Source organism: Camellia sinensis, chromosome 4 (genome assembly GCF_055761805.1).
Source record: "Camellia sinensis isolate YWXY chromosome 4, ASM5576180v1, whole genome shotgun sequence".
Lineage (NCBI taxonomy): Eukaryota > Viridiplantae > Streptophyta > Magnoliopsida > Ericales > Theaceae > Camellia > Camellia sinensis.
The window spans coordinates 166,702,519-166,715,915 of record NC_138964.1 but is presented as its reverse complement, the minus strand read 5'-3'; the positions used below and the strand labels follow the sequence as shown (position 1 = coordinate 166,715,915).

The 13,397-nt window shown below is 36.6% G+C and overlaps 1 pseudogene; it reads right to left on the bottom strand.

Annotated features, from left to right (window-relative positions):
• Nucleotides 1-2,200: 2,200 nt before the first annotated feature.
• Nucleotides 2,201-13,397, bottom strand: part of LOC114322125 (bifunctional aspartate aminotransferase and glutamate/aspartate-prephenate aminotransferase-like) — a 31,874-nt pseudogene continuing 20,677 nt past the window's right edge.

The following is a 13,397-nucleotide window of genomic DNA, read 5'->3' as shown; positions in this document are numbered from 1 at the left end:
TCCTTGAACCTTGGAGGGAGCACAACCCCAAAACTCAAGGCCTTGCCACCAGGCCAACCCCTTGGGGTTACCTTACTAAATATTTTTATTAAAACCATAATGTAGCAATATGACATAAGTACCCTTAATATAAAATAATAAAAGACACGTGACTATTCTAACACTCCCCTCAAGCCAGCACATACAAATCAAACATGTACACCATGATAGATAAACACTTAAAAGACAGACAAGCTTAATAGCTTAGTGAAAATATTACCTAATTGATCATCAAACCGAATATAACGAGTCGCAACTTCCGAAATTGTTTTCATAGTAGTAAATCCCAAATACATTGACAGTCCACCTCAATGTGTTTCGTGCACTCATGAAGCATAGGATTATTGGCAATAAAAATAGCAACTTGATTGTCACAACATATGTGCATATATAAGAGGAGGAACAAACACACCAAACCTTTTGCTTCCACTTTAAACACCTTTTTTTTTTCTTTTCTTTGTTATCTGTTTTAGAACAATTATTGTCATTATGCACCATCAAACCCTCATCTCTTTTTGTTTTTGCCTCTTGAAACAAACGAGGATGGACCGGCCGGGGGGGGGGGGGGAGGGGGCTGGTAAGGGAGACCACCACCCCAAAATTTTGAAAAAACTCCTTGAATATATTAGTTAAGAATATGCCTAGATTGTATAGGTTTGCCACCCCAATATTTTATTGAAAAATTTAATACTCGCCTCCCTAAGATTTCTCATATCTGTAGCCGAATATCCATAGTTACCCATTTGAAAAAATCATTTAGAGGGAATATTTAAAAAACAAAAGACTAGTGAAGCGACTTCCATCAACTTGGATCTTTAACTCAGCCTTTGTTTTCAAGTTGTCATCTTCACATTCCAACTCTCTGTGTGCTTCTTTCTCTCTCTATATCTCTATGTTATTCTTCTTATATGTTCAGTTCTCCCTTGTTTCATCTTATTTTCTTGTGTTTTGATTTTGATTTTTTTTTTTTTTGGTTCTATCTTCAACTCAATCTTCATTTTTGGTTTCTTTTTCATCTTTTCCATATTTATTTCAAATTTTCTTTGCTTTCTTTCTGCACATTCTTCTTGTTTCTCTGTTTTGATTCTCTATTTTCCATATTTAGGTCTCGTATGGGAACATACTATTTTAGTAACTTTTTAGCTTTTGGGCTAAAATATGAGGTAAAAAAAAAAACTAGGTTTGGAATGACTTTTTGGATTTTTACAAAAAGATGTGCAAAAAGAAAAGAGAAAATGAAATCTTTGACTTTTTTGTATAAGTTATAAACGTTTTGATTTTTTTAGTAATTTTTTGACTTTTAGACTAAAATAGACAGTTCTCAAACGAGTTAGTCTTTTAAGAATTGAACTAGGGAGAATGTGATGGAGTTAGTTTCTTAGTTTTGTTTTTGATCCTAACAATAGTTATAAGTCTTTCTAAATTGAAAATATTTGAGAACTTATAAATAAAATTCAATTGCAAAACTAAGGAATTGAAATCCTTAAACATCCCAAATTTTAAAAGTTGTCAACAATTTCTAAATTGTGCCAATTATTGGTGAAAACATGATATAGAATGATTTTGTAGCAAGTTATCTGATCACATATCCTATTGATCATATTTTTGTTGTTATATACAATGAATAAATATATTTAATAACATAGCTTTGTGATATTTTATACAATTTGTATTAATAAAAATTGATATTACATTTCACACTTCATTATAACTTCTTTTTTTTATATTATATATATATATATATATGTTCGCCCCTCAAAGCTAAAATCATGTGTCTGTCCCTAGATACAAACAGGCAATTTGGATGTCGCGGGCACATTGAAATGAGTCAATTCTTATCAACTAAAATAAAAAAATAAAAAGTTAAATTACACATACACCCTTTATGATTTATTTAAAATACGAATTGATTTAAACCAGTTGATCAGATCCAGAAAAATCCCATGTATCAAGCAAATAAACTCCTTTTTAAGCACTTACATATTTAAGTCACAGGTTTCAATTTCAAGCTTGTATTTTTTATTTTTTTTTATTTTTTTCATCTTTTCTTGTCACAGGGTGTGAGTGTGAAGTACAAATTGAAGCCAAAAAAAGAAAGAAAGAAACACAGAGAGAGAGAGAGAGAGAGAGAGAGAGAGAGAGAGAGAGAGGCATTAGGTGGTTACTTCGGGGAGAAATTGCGGAGGGAAGAGGAAAAGAGAGTGATCAGAAGCAAGCTGAATCCGATGAACAATGAAGTCCCACAAATGGATGTCTCAAAGCAATGCTTGGTGAGGCCTGCAGCAGGAAACAACTTGCCAATGCCATTTAGAGTAGGAGACAAAAAAAGACGAGCTAGATTCCGCATGGAGTTGGAGAGAGAAAAGAGAGAGAGAGATTGCCAGTTTTTAGAGTGATTTTGAAATCCAACGAAACCAACATAAACAAGTGTAGAAGTGAGAGAGACAGAAAGAGACAAAAAGTTTAGGCAGTTGGGTAGAAGTGGCCAGTTGTGGAGGGCTGCTGTTGAATCAAGATCCTCTCCTTCACCTCTCTCCTTAACTCCCTTCTTATTAGGTTGTTGAACCTATTTTTGGATCCAATTTTTATGATTCGAACTATTCACATTTTAAAATTTGTTGAGTATATCATACCGGTAAAAAATTAAGTTAATCGGATATCAAAAAATAATTAATTTTTTAAAAGTATAATATACTCAACGAATCTTAAAATATAAACGATTCGAATCATCAAAATTGGATCCAAAAGTAGGCCCAATGGACTAGCAAGGAAGGAGTTAAGGAGAGAAATAAATGAGAGAATTGATTCTAGGATTTGGGGCAAAGGTTTCGACTTACCCCCTACGACTCCCTCCCTTCACGAAAACACAAGTTTGGATTTCTTTTTTCAAAATTTTGAAACACGTCTGTTGGACAACCCCGCATGGGATTGGGCTGCTCTGAGGCCGGCTTGTCCTCAGTCTATCCGAATTATTCATATCGTAAAGTTTGTCAAATAAATTGTTCATATAAAAAATCAAATACATTAGCCATGTGTAGTCCTATAAGAGTATATTTATTTTTAAAAAATAAATGGTTAATATGATTTTAATAATTTTTAAAAAATAATTAAGACCTGATCATAGAGTTATTGATATCCGATTAATTTGATATTTTACACGAATGATATACTCCATAAATTTTATAATATAACGGTTTGGATTACGAAAATAGGTTCAGAAAAAATCCTTAAAAGTTAGCAGCAACCTTCAGTCCCTTAGCATGGCGCCCCGTTGAATATACTGCAAGACCCTTAATATTTTTTGAAATTTTTTAGGGAAAATTACTATTTAGTTGACATTGTATAAAATTATTATATATTAATGAAAAAATTATAATTATAATTATTAATATCTATAAAATTTATTGCTTGTTTGTAAATATTTTTCAAAACTCCCATGAAATTTTTCCAAAGGCTTAATTATTATATAATTTAAAAATTTTAAAAATAACAAGACATTATTCAATGGGTATATTTCGAATTTTTTTTAAACAATTGTGGTGGCTTAATAATTATATAATTTTAAAAATTAAAATAAATTAAAAAAAAATGCCAAAAGACATTATTTGATAGGCATATGACCTATCTATCTATACTATCAATCCGGGGGTGGCGCAACCCTTTTATTTATTTATTTTTGTAACTAAGTGAGGTTTATTGATATTAAATATTTATAATTTTTATATCATATTCATTTCAATTTTTATTGTATCTTTTTTGTGTTTGTAACAAAACTTTCCTTTAATTCTTTTCAAGTGTGGATTAATTTTCTACTTTCTTTTTTGGAATACCCATATTCAAATTGTCTATTCGACGTATTTTAATTTTAAAAATATTTGCAAATAATATACTAAATATACTAAATCCTTTGTTGGCCTTGCAAATTCGAAATATACCTGATTATAATAATCCAAATAGCCCCCAAAAAAACAAAATCAAACAGGTTGAATAATTCTTTGTTGGCCTTGCAAATTACCCACCACACCTAACCTTTACAATCAATATATTTTTACTTAACAGAAATGATACATACCTCTAATTTGAAAGTTCTAAAAGAGTACAAATGATGTGAAAAAATAAAAAAAAACAAAAAAAAAACAAGGCCAAATCATCACGTCACATGAGACCCACATATCAATTAGAGCTATTAAAGCTCTTAATTTAGAGCTCCCAATCTTTTTTTTATACTTAAACACTTCAAACAACAACCATGCCTTTTTCAGCCAATGAGACACTCACACCTGATGACCTGGAGCAAAATGTCAGTCTCAGTGGGTGCTCAAAGCTCCCAAGCCGCCTGGCCTGTGGTCCGAACTTCTGAACGCCTGGCCTATGGCCTTTTCTTTTTTTTTTTTAAATATTCAAATTTATTAAAGTTGGAATTTTTTTTTTTTTTTTTTTTAAGTTTGAGCTCAAGTTCGACTCGGATGTGTAATGGAGTAAACTTGAGTTGAGTTTCTTAAATGCTTAACGAGCTAAGCATAAGCTCGATTTGAGCTCTACTAATTCTTTGCGAGCCGAGCTCAAACACCTCTTCTCTTGGCTTGGCTTGGCTTGGCTTGCCTTGCTTTGCCTTGCCTTGGCTCGATTCATCTCATTTGCAGTCCTAATTGCGGGTAAGGAGACAATGACAGTGGGGGAAGAGTAGGCTGGCACTACTAAGTAGAAGTTGATGTTAATACTAAGTTGAAATATCAAATGACGGAATGCCACATTTATTTTATATTAAAAAAATTAACACAGATGGATAGATGGTTAAACTTATTACTAGTTCAGAAACTGATTCCCCACCAGCATAGCCCAGTCCCAAAGCAGCAACACCTGCTTTTTGGGATATGCTACTGGCATCTGAAGTGAACTGGAATGATACATGCGCAAATTAGATTGAGCTTGTTGATAATAAGGCGAGGACAAGCTTCCATGAATGTATAAAAAAATTAAAATTGCCATGTTAAAATAACCAATTGCAATGGAGCGCTAATAATCAACACTGCAGTCTGCAATAGCTTTCAAGCTGTTTTTACAGAACGTATACTATTGCCAACTTACTAGCAAATCATTGTCTAATATCGCGATATATCACATATTGATATATTGCATCAATTTTCTTAACATTTTTTAAAATATCAATAAATATTGCAATATATCATGACAAAATATATCCCATGTAACATATAGATATATCATATAAATTACCATGACTTTTAAACTTCTATATTTCAATAGCAATGCATTTGCAAAGCCATGAGTAGAGAGTGAAATAACAGTGACCATTATATTTAAAGTCTTGAATGGCCTAGCTGGTGGAAATCAAAGCCTTGATGTTTTGGCCTTATAAAAGGAAGCTTGGACTTTAATTTCAAGGTCCTTAAAAGAAAAGTTCTTGGGTCCTTAAAAGCCCTGGGTCCAAACATGAACTGTTCATATATTGGGTTTACAAAGTACAAATATTACATAACTAACCGTCTGAATAATTGTAAAATCATCAGACAACATGCATAAGATGCACGTCCAAGTAATTTTGATCCATGATTACCTAGGGCCAAAGTAATGACTGCATCAGATAAAATTATTCCGAATCGCGTAGTCAGCAGAACATTCTTAAGACATGCTTGTTGGAAAAATGGTTTTTTTTTTTTTTTTGGTGACTTTAATTAAAGATTAAAGTGGGTCCCAACCATCTATTGTGAATGGTCAAAAACCATTGAGATTTGAATGAAAAATTACCTCATAAAGTTAGCTTCATGGAAAAAAGGTAATGAAGTTTGTAACTCCTGCATTAATGGGGTTTGTAACTCCTACATTAATGGGGTTTGTAACTCCTGCCTTTATTGCAGAGGTTAATGGTGCATTATGAACAGCCATAAAGGCTGGAGGCTCTTCCTCTCTCCCCTATACATGTATAAATTGAGACCCTCCTGTCAAGTCTCAAACACAGAAATTTTTACTTCCATTTCACAAGTCAGTTTGCCTGAAAGTTCCTACAGTGAGAGAGTGCTGCCACTGTTTTGTTCGCTAAGCTAGACAGAAAGTGCTTCTGCCGTAGCTGGTTTTGACCGTCGTATCCTGGGAGACAGACGCCGGGATTCCTCAAGCACTCGACCAGTGAGGCGGCGAAATCTGTTTTGAGGAAACTGCTTCCGTGCAGGCTTCAGTTTTGTCTCTTTACCCTTTTATTGTTTTGTGTATTTCTGTTGAAATTTAGTTGTAATTATTAGCATGTGTTCTTAGTATATATATAATTTGATTTCTTCATAAATCTATTTATTTAATTTCAAAATTTGAACAACAAGCTTAAAACAGATTTCGCTTATATGTTTTTCCTATGAAATTGATCGAATAGATTTATATAGACATTTGTATAATGTTACTAGGAACTGTTGCGGAATTGTTCCCTATTTCAATGATTGTAAATTATGCAATGTGATTCTCTAATTGTTTAGTTTAATTAAAATGCTCTATCATAATTTGTATACTTAATTGTATTACTCTGATCTTATTTTATGAGTATGGTTCATCATTCCCCTTCTATGATTTGCATGAATTTTAAGGTTATAAAATATAATTTATTGATGTTGCAATTTTGACATGCTAATTCTATTCTATTCTATTCTAGGTTTTAATTTGTTACATGCTTATTATTTTCTAGACTAGATTACATGATTTAATCTTTAGAATTTTTGCATGTTAATGATTGAATGGTTATATACTTGAAGTGCTTGGTTATTAGTTTATTACATATAAACAATTCAAATTATTTACATAAACTGCATGCTACTTATTTGGTTTCATCCTATTTGTCTAATGTCGCATATGTATATTTTGATTTTGCATGCTTCTAGCTTTACTATCTAATTTGCATGTGAAATTGCTTCTAGTTTTCTAGAGTTATACACATAAGTTATTTCCATGAATAGTGTGTGATTTAATTGGATGAATTAAAGTTTGAATTAAATGTAGTTCTTTGGAGTTATAAAATTTGTGTAACTTGCCTATATTTATTTACATGGTTATTGTGAATTAAATTCTTATATAATTTATGGCAATTAATTTTTTTAATTTAATGTAGAAGTTATAAGGTTTTGTAACTTGTATAGTATCTTAATTCCTTAGTTATTTTGCTATTCTATGATTTGCTAGAAGGTTAAATAATATTTGATTATATGTACAATTGCTTTATATTATGTTGTCGTTTTCTACTAACTCTCTTTGTAGGCATACCTAAGCGTAGAAAGGAATTGTATGGATTACTTATAATTCTCAATTGGATTGGTTATTTCTCTTTATGTTTGAAGAAATTTTTTTTTTACTTGAGATTTAGTTGGTTTGTTTACCAATTTGTAGTAGCAAGTTTATTTGCTTATTAGACGCATTTTATATGCATGTATTTGGTTGTAGCAATTTTAAATTGTTTGCAAGTTTAAATTGCTTGTAAGTTTGGATTTTGGTTTGGTTTTCTGGAATAGAAACCAAAGTGTTTAGCCTTGGCTAAAAAGAAGGTTTTATTTGTTCGAAATGGCAACTATCACTGATGCTGCTGCTACTGCTAATGTTGGTGGGGATCTGAACCCCGGGGCAACTGGGTTGCCAACCCCTACTGTTGTGACCTCTGTGGTCAACCATGGCATTACTCCGGCTGTTCCGGGAGGACCGCTCAGTCATCATGAGCGCCCAGAGAAATTTGTTGGAGTGAACTTCAAGAGATGGCAGCAAAAGATGCTGCTCTACTTGACCACGCTAAACCTTGCAAAGGTTCTGAGCGAGGATCCTCCAGCCGTGGCAGAGAATGAGCCTGATAGACAGAAAGTCATGGCGCTTGACACATGGAAGCAATTCTCTCTGCAAATTACATTCTGAATAAAGTACCCCGGAAGAAGGTGGACAAGACGCCATATGAGTTATGGAAAGGCGTTAAGCCTTCGTATAAATTCTTACGAATGTGGGGGTGTCTTGCAAAATTGACAATTCCTACACCTAAACGGGTTAGGATAGGCCCGAAATCCGTGGATTATATATTCATTGGTTATGCACATAATAGTAGTGCATATCGATTTCTTGTACATAAGTCTGAAATTCCAGATATACACAGGAATACCATTATGGAGTCAAGGAATGCATGTTTCTTTGAAGACATTTTTCCTTGTCGAACCCATGAAAGGGTTCCAAGGTCTTTGGAGAAATTTGATGAGCTTGCTAGTGAGGATGATCATATTGATGATTCAGGTGATGATCAAATTGGGGTTTTAGATGAGCCTAGAAGGAGTAAAAGGGGCTAGGATATCCAAATCTTTTGGTCCAGACTTCTTAACTTATATGGTTGAGAACGAACCTCAAACTTTCCACGAAGCTGTGACTTCTCCTGAAAGTCCATTATGGAAAGAAGCGATCAAAAGTGAGATTGACTCCATCTTACAGAACCACACCTGGGAGTTGGTAGATTTACCTCCAGGTTGTAAGCCTTCAGGCTGCAAATGGATTTTTAAAAGAAAGATGAAGGCCGATGGGTCTATTGACAAGTATAAGGCGAGGCTCATTATCAAAGGGTACAGGCAACGAGAAGGCCTGGATTACTTTGATACGTACTCACCTGTTACTAGGATAGCATCCATTCGGATGGTGATTGCGATTGCTGCTTTGCGCAATCTAGAAATTCACCAGATGGATGTAAAGACAGCTTTCTTAAATGGAGATTTGAATGAAGAAATCTACATGGAGCAACCTGAAGGATTTTCAGCTCCAGGGCAAAGCAGGAAAGTTTGTAAACTTGTCAAATCTTTGTATGGTTTGAAGCAAGCGCCTAAACAATGGCATGAGAAGTTTGACAACGCAATGTGTAACATGGTCCGCGAGGGACCCCGCTACAGTTCGGACATGCCCCGGGAGGGTGAGTCCCGTTCTGTTCATTTGTGGGGGGTCACTACAGCTCGGACTCTCAAATTGTCACGGTTCTTAATCTGAACCAAAGAGTCCAAATCTGGCAAATCGTTTTGAGAAACAGATTTTTTGAAAAGAAGTGCCAAACATGGACTGCTTTTCCAGATACAGAGTCGCCACCTAAATATTTTTTTATGGGGGAATTTAAGAAACCCTGACTCGGTGCCGAAGGCCACATGTCCGTCATCACCGGAGTTGTCTCGGCTCGGGAGCTAGGGTACAATTGGGGAAGGTCAGCTATGAGCACCCCCTCTCGCCCGATCCGAAGATCGGCCTCTACTAACCGTGATATCCGTTTTTGAAAACGTTATGTGTTCTTATTCCAATTGTTAGCCTAGAATTACTATGTTATGCGCACAGCAAACAAGTATAGACTAGATTGCCTAATTTGGAAACAAGCATTGCATATCCGTTTGTTTTGAAAAATATTTTGGAATTTGCCACTCGCAAGTAGGCTAAAATATGGATTTCAACGAGTTTTCCCAACTCAAACAATCCAACCTTCACCTACAGGCATTCAAACAGTTTATCTCATATAAGCATTTAGCCACATGGTAAGCATACTATCATGGCCACATTCACACGCATGCAATGTGCTAAAGCGAAAATACTTACATCGTATTCCGTGCCAAAAATAATAAACTGGTTAGCAAACATGCGTGATCCTAGTTCATGTTAAAATGACTAATGCAGCACATACAGGATGCAATTAGAGTAGGCTCGGCTAACCTAAACATGGCATGTGAAATGCAACCAATCAATGCACGTATTCAAGTTGGAATTGGAATACAAATGCAGTTAGCATGACGTACCGAGCCCGGTGCATGCAAGACAAATGCATGAATGCACGCATGCATTGCATGAGGTATGCTAATTTAAACGTGCCCTAATACTAACCATCAAAGCAGGTAAATAAAAGGGAAGAAAGAAGTGGGGATTGGAAGACATACACACCACTCACACACACTTATTACAGATTTGCCCTCGCCCGGAGGGACCGAAAGAATATTACAAATAATTAACCTACAAGCTAATTAAATATTACAGACCATCTAATTAGCTAAGTAAATTAACTAATCTAGGGAAAACAGATAAATCACCTCGGGAGGAGAGCTCGATGCAATGCATGCTCGGTCCTGCTCGGAAGTGCACCGCCATGCCTAGGTTGCCTCTGTTTTCCTTGACATACTCCTCTGGAGACTTCCAAAGTCTCAGGACTGCTTCCTTGGACATTGGGGGACACCACCGGCTGAATGGGATTGCCACCGGCAGTGGAATGCGGTCATCGGCCATTGGTGAAGCCATCGGCCGAGGGAGGATTGTCGGTCGGCACTTGGCACTGCCGGTCGGCAGAGAGTTCCTGCAGAACCTGCAATTGACAGCAACAGAGGGCAAGGCAGAGCATGGCAGTACAATTCAAGCCACATATGCACCAAACATGTTCCTTATCATGTGAATGAGTCAAAGGGACATGCTTCTTGGTTCTCGGACCATCAATCGCGCATTTCAATGCGTGATGGCCCAAGAGACCAAGTGTGCACATTTTGATGTCAAATGCAATGCAAACCAACAAACCAAAGCCCAATTCCTATCACTAAATCAAGGAACAAGACATGCATGCTAAATGCAATGCAACCTAGGCATGCGAGCTAAGGATGCAACATGGTAATGTAAACAAGCAAGCAATTAACAAGCATGCAAGCTAGTGGACATGCAAGACGTGATGCAATCAAAGCATGCAAAGCGTGAGACATGTAACAACATGCAAAGAGTGGACTTAAACTAATTCGGGCAGCTCTAATTAGGCCCCAAAACAGTGTCCATAAACTTAAGAAAAGGGACCAAACACACTTACACACATGCACATGTTAAGGCCTAAGCACTTAAGCATCAAAGGGCATCTTTTAAGCACACTTAAAAGGGAATAATCATGGACATGGGGCATGCATTAAACTCTGAAAATTATGCAAGAACATGGTGCCAAACCAAGCAAGCAAGATAGACTAAACATGCAATAAATGGCCCAAGCATTCAAAGTAAACTAATGAAGTATTGAACTACACTTAGCAAGACCAAACATGGCATGAACTTATTAACCAAAAACAGAGTTTTAGCACATTAAGACAAGGCCTAAAGATCACTTAGATGGCATCCAAATGACCTAAATTCAAAGGCATGCACAAATGCCAAAACATGGAGCACGCTACACAAGCTTGCAAAGCATTAAAGAGGTGTCCAAAGCAAGTATACAAGCATGTCAAAGGGACTGAAATTATGCTATAAATGATGCCAAATCATTAGAATAAAGCAAGTAGTGCATGCTACATACTCACACACTTGAGGCCAACAAGCCAAAATGCAAAGGGGGCACCTAATGCATGCCATGGCCGACCCAAACAACTATGGACAGACCTCTAGCATGGCAAAATAAGCACACAAGCTTCACAAAACTAGACCTAAAACATGCTCGAACAACGGTTTACAACCTAAGGCATGTTAAGGCCTAAACATGGCATTACAAGGTAGATATGCTAAGCATGCATGGTGTACCAAAACCAAGTAAAAACAAAGGCATATTATGATATAATAGGCACAAAAAACAGCCAAGGCATGGTCAATACACACTCTAACATGATGCTCCCTCAAGAGGCCAAAAAGGGTCCTTTTCAAGGACAACAAGGAGAGGGGGTGGCCCTCTCCTCCCTAGGACCTCAAGGCACCATCCTCACCTCTGAAATCCCTCAAGATTTCAGTGGTGAGGAGGCCTAAACATCAAAGTCCCGGAGCTCACTCAAAATAGCACAAAATGGAGCCTTTCAAGGCCCAAGAGGGGTCAAACTCCTCCAAACCACAAAACACTCTAAACAAACTATTTAGAGGGCCTAAAAACAGAACTTTTTTGTATTATACACTAAGCACAAAAACAGTTCTAAGATAGGTAAAAAAAAAATGCAAAAATGGAGAATATAAAGGCAAGTTTCTTACCTTTGAAGACTTTCTTCAAAAATGGTGGACCAGCTGGTTCTTCAAGCTCAAAACCACCCCAGAACTTCAAGAACAACCTCTTGAAACCTCAGTAGCCAAGGGAAGGTGTAATACTATGTGCTTGTGTGCAATAGTAAGACACAAATGCACCTAGACACACACAAGAGGGAAAATGAGAGAGAGAATGTGTATCAAACCCTAACCCTAAAACTAGAGCTCTTCTCTGTATTTTTTTATCTCTAAAATGTCCAACCTAAAGCCAAGAGGGGAGGGCTCCTCTTATAGAGGAGCCAATCTTGCAAAGCTTACAAGCTAAGCTAACAAGGAAGCCATCCCTCCATACACGTGTATGGAGAGGAACAAAATGCCATGCAGCTGTCCTAAAATATCTGCAAAAGCAAATGAATAGTAGTTGGCTGGCCAAAAATGTCATTTTGACAAAAATGACTGCCGACCGGCAACAAAGAGTGCCGACCGGCCACATACATTGCCGATGGCAACAAAAACCAGCCGGTGGCCTCTAGCCGCTGCCGGTGGTGTGTGAGAATGCCTCACAAGGCATTCCCTGCCCCCTCCAAGGCAAAACACAAGTGTTTGGTGCAAAACCAGACACAAAACGGTCGAATCTGGAGATCCTGAGGCAGGGCGCGTAGCCGAGACCTCCGGGAACTCCAAACGAACACAAACATAGATAATCACCGAGTGTTCAAACGGTGATGTCCAAGTCTTGAGGACGGTCGAAAATGGGGTGTCTACACAATGTTGTCAAATGGGTTTAGAATCAATGAATGTGACAAGTGTGTTTATGTCAAAGACACTGACAGAGGTTATGTCATTTTGTGTCTATATGTTGATGATATGCTCATTATAGGTAGTAACGATGAAATGATCAAAACTACCAAGAAGTTGTTAAACTCTAAGTTTGACATGAAGGATATGGGCATTGCAGATGTTATTCTGGGAATTAAGATTACCAGAATCTCTGACGGAATTGTACTATCTCAGTCTCATTATGTTGACAAGATACTTGAGAAGTTTAGTGGATCAGATACAAGTGTGTCATCGACACCTGTAGACTTAAGTCTACATTTTACCAAGAATAATAATGAAAGTGTCTCACAGTTAGAATATTCTCGGATAATTGGAAGTTTAATGTATCTGATGAGTTGTACTAGGCCGGATATAGCTTACTCGGTTAGCAGGCTTAGTAGATACACAAGTAATCCTGATGCTTCTCATTGGAAGGGTATTGTGCGGGTGTTAAGGTATTTACGCTACACTCGAGATTATTGGCTGCATTATACTCGATATCCAGCGGTGCTTGAAGGCTATAGTGACGCAAATTGGATATCAGATATAAAGGACTCAAAGTCCATTAGTGGATATGTGTTCACTCTTGG